Raw genomic sequence first — 4,006 nt, forward strand, 5'->3', positions numbered from 1 at the left:
ATGAACCACCATCCCGGGAGCACCAAAAGACAAATAGCTACACTACAAGAAAATTGAGATACTGTGACGAAAATCCTCGTGACGAAGATGTTGAACGTCATACAAATGCCTAATGTGTGATGTTCTTGTAGGTGGCATCACTGATTACCATAAATCGTTGACAATAGACGTCACTGGATCGCTTTAGCTCGTGAGTGCACCTGGCTACCAATTTCTATGATAGTTTGGCAATTTACATGACAAACCTACTAGAGTCACCGAATATTACGAGTGTTGGTATCAGGACCCACCATATACGAGCCTTATGATTATTTTTGTTCCATTTAATATAGATAGGTAATGGTTGGGGCGAAACTTATTTTATATATTCCATCTAATATAAATAGATAGTGCACGGGCAAAAAAAATTACTTGAACCCATACATGAGGTGATGTTATTTCGCTCTATCACAAAAATAAAAATGGAAATAGAAGTTAACAGGAAAAAGTTTAGTAGAGGGGAGTTTGAACCCAGGACCATTATGGTCTCAACTAATGGCGTTCCTTTTATTTTATAAAAACTAATGGCGTTGCTAATAGGCTAAAGTTCATATACAAATGTAATTTTTTTGCAAAAAAAGATACTAATGTAAATTGTGCTAAAAATATTATCATGGTCCTAGACTCTATATGTAGGCATATATGCTAGTAACACTCAGCAGGTTTAGTTATTTCTTCCCCGGGCATGTGTGGCTCGACCTGTAGGTTAGTTTTTCTTGCGGGGGCCTATGTGATCAATCTGTTCGTCTGTCCCGGGCTCCCGGCAGGGAGAGGCAAGGCACGGGACGGCTTGGTTCCGGCTTTTTTTCTTTAGGCAAACGGCTTGGTTCTGGCTGTTCGTAACTTCGTATTTCACGGGCACAGCACATCCCATAGCCTGTCAAGCCCAGAAAAACGCCCTTTCTTTAAATTTTTCTATAAGCGGGCTCAAGCCAGCTCAACCACGCAAATAAGCAGCGATTTTCCCCTCGTTCCAGGTTCCACCTTCTCCTCCCGGAGGGAAACCCTATCTATCCGATCTAGTTTTCTTTCGCCCGTGTGGCGGCGGTGGTAGATCGGAGGCAACCAAGCGCGACGACGGCTGCAGGAGCAGCTGCTCTCTCCTCCCTCTCCCGTAGGGTTCCTTGAGGGTGCCCCGCTACGGAAGCTGCCTATGGCGTCGAGGCCCTCCATGGCGTGCAGTGGCGGACCCAGCCTGCACCGCGGCCGGACCAGCCTGGTCGCGCGGTGGTGGCACAGCTTGTGTGCGTGATGTGCGTTCTTTGTGTGAGTGCCTGCGTGCGTGCATCCTCTGATCCCTCTTTTGTGATTGCAGGGACTGAAATCTCACTTTGTGGTGCCACTCATCCATAAACTTGTCAATTCCATTGGAGAAAATGATGGTGAGGATGAGTCTTGGTGATGTGGGTACTGGCTATGGCTTCCTTGTGCGGAACCTCATGTTAGGCTACTACACCAGGCTCATCGCTTTCGTCAGGGACTACCGCCATAGAGTATGATTGATTTTTTTTATTAACTAATGAGTCGGGCCATAGTCGTCCGACCTTCCGACACTTATAGTACATCTCGTTGACCCTCTGTTTGTCTTCTTCTTGGGTTTTTTCCATCAGATTGACATGGAGCACAGACCATAGAAGCAGGCCGGAGTTCTGCTGGAGGACCGTCAAGCTCGACCAGCAACCTGGGTTAACATGTGTACGACGCTGAACTCTCTCCTCTTCAGATATTAGTTTCATTCTGTTCCTCCCTGTTAGCAAGTTCTTATTGCTCAATTGTGAGATGCCTGTATAGTACTCCCCTAGTATTTGCTAGGTCAGATTATATGGAAGTTAGTTGATATGTGTCACTTAAGTTGGAATTTGTAAACTGAATTGTACCCATTCTGATTTAAGAGAAATTATTATGAGAACCAAGATAGTACTCCCCCATTGTGAAATGGGTTAGTCATTAAATAGTAGTTGCAATAAAATATTTTCATTGTGCTGATGCTCCCCCATTTTTGTTATGTTATTTCGTAGTTTTGAACTCCTTTTGATGGACTGTGAATAGATTTGCAAGTGAATTGCTGTTGTAGAACTGCAGCGAGAGTTGTATGAGCGATTCGACATGATTTTGGAAAATTACTAATGGAGAACTGATTCACTGAACTCGTTTGTAGCAATCAGAAGTCATACTGGCTAATGAACATTACTGTCCAAGCAAGCAGATACTACAACTTAAGATCAAATCCCAAACACGCTTTTTATTCGGCCTATGACCATAGTGTAATTGTAAGTAATTTATTCCTAGATGGACGTGTCTTATTGATCACACTTCCAATCAAATGTGTGCCACTCACAACAACTAAGCTAGGCAATAAGTTGTTCATGCTTTCTTTACTATTCTAGGCTGCTTGAATGTTTCTTCCTTCGAGGCTTTTTTAAATATTCTGTTTTTTGGCACCATTTTAATTTGTGAAGGAGTACCTACTACAAATGCTAATTTTTTCCTATCCAGATTTGAAACTTTGAGTTCAGATCTAATTTACGTGTGTCCTCTTAATTCTAATAGTTTTCTTACTTTTTGGTGTATTAATAGGCGTTTATCCTAATATAATATTTCGGATGTCCTTTTATGCTCACACATACATCATGTTTTTCTTAATATCACTTACTAGACAAGTACTAGTAAGTCTTTTTTTTGTTAAGATTCCATCTAGTGCTTCGAGTAATAAATTTGTTTGTTCTTTGTTGCAATCGTATATTTTTTCTGTAACACATTCATAATGCTATATTTATGCCTTTGTTTCCAATAGGTTGATTTGTAAGTCATCTTTCAAGAAGTTGATATGGACAAAGGAGGATTATACCAACTCTAGTTGCCTTCAAGAAGTCACGAGAAGAGGCATCCAACAAAAGTTTCGAGTTTTGAGGAAGGCGGTAGCTAAGAGTCAGACCCACACAGTCTCTATTGATGACCTCTAAAATTAAAAAAAAGTTGTTTTATTGGATGACTATGTAGCTTGGGTTATTTTGGATGGAGCATGTAAGTGTAATGTGTAATATGCACGCTGTATAGAGACTAGTTGGCTTGTAATATGATGTGAAAATTGGTCAATGGAAAGATGGTCTTAAAAACATGACACCCTCACGATGCGTTTTCGGACCATGTCAAACTAAACTTAGAGGAGAAACTACAAAGAAAATAATACTTGAAAAGGCTAGCAAGAAATGGCAACTGCTCCATCAACCACTATTGTGATGCAAATTGGCTATGGCCCACCAAAAAATTAGATCCAAAAATAAAAAAATGAGCTGAATTATTGGGTTTGGCCCATGTGGAAATCCAGTAGGCATTAGCCCAGCAAAACTCTAGTGACGACAACTTCGTCACTGAAGGTCCCATATTTGGTGACGTTTTTTACGCGCTGCGTCACTAGTAATAATCTGTGACGGGGATTACGTGACGATGCTGGTGACGCTCGAAAAATGTCACACATGAGTATTTTGTGACGTTTTTAGCTATTAAGTGACATTTTTGAGCTCGTCATGGTAGGTCCAATCTCTTGTAGTGCTAGTCAGGGCACTAGCCGAGCCAGTGACAAGCCCAACACAGACAGGCATCACCTGGAAGCCAACTAAAAAACCACGATGGTGGCGAAGCAGCCCGCCTCCCACCAGGCTCTCACGTCCTAGATGATCATGCTCACCACTCCAGCCAAATGTCTAGCTTATATTGCTTCCAATTTGGTTAAACTACATCAGCTTAGCTTACACATAATACCTTTGAATATGACACGGCTTCCTGTTTTTGGTACATACTAGTACATCTACCTATTAACCATGTTATTACATCAAACTAATGTTCTTGTGTGTCCCTCATCAATCACTTATGATGAAGCAGTCAGGCCGGTGGACTACTGCGAGAAAAGATCCTCATTTAAAGAATGCAGCGTCACCCTCCCCACATGACTCTCAAGAAACAACAT

At 41.7% G+C, this 4,006-nt stretch overlaps 1 long non-coding RNA gene across 2 annotated transcripts; it reads left to right on the top strand.

Moving 5' to 3' along the window:
- Positions 1–1,236: 1,236 nt before the first annotated feature.
- LOC119341823 lies at positions 1,237–3,140 on the top strand. Of its 2 annotated transcripts, XR_005165289.1 has the most exons (4): positions 1,237–1,283; positions 1,355–1,532; positions 1,650–1,734; positions 2,834–3,140. It is a non-coding gene; the product is annotated as an uncharacterized LOC119341823 (long non-coding RNA). The 2 variants fall into 2 exon arrangements; XR_005165288.1 differs by having other exon boundaries at positions 1,252–1,532.
- The last annotated feature ends 866 nt before the right edge of the window (positions 3,141–4,006 follow it).

This window comes from Triticum dicoccoides, chromosome 7B (assembly GCF_002162155.2).
Source record: "Triticum dicoccoides isolate Atlit2015 ecotype Zavitan chromosome 7B, WEW_v2.0, whole genome shotgun sequence".
Lineage (NCBI taxonomy): Eukaryota > Viridiplantae > Streptophyta > Magnoliopsida > Poales > Poaceae > Triticum > Triticum dicoccoides.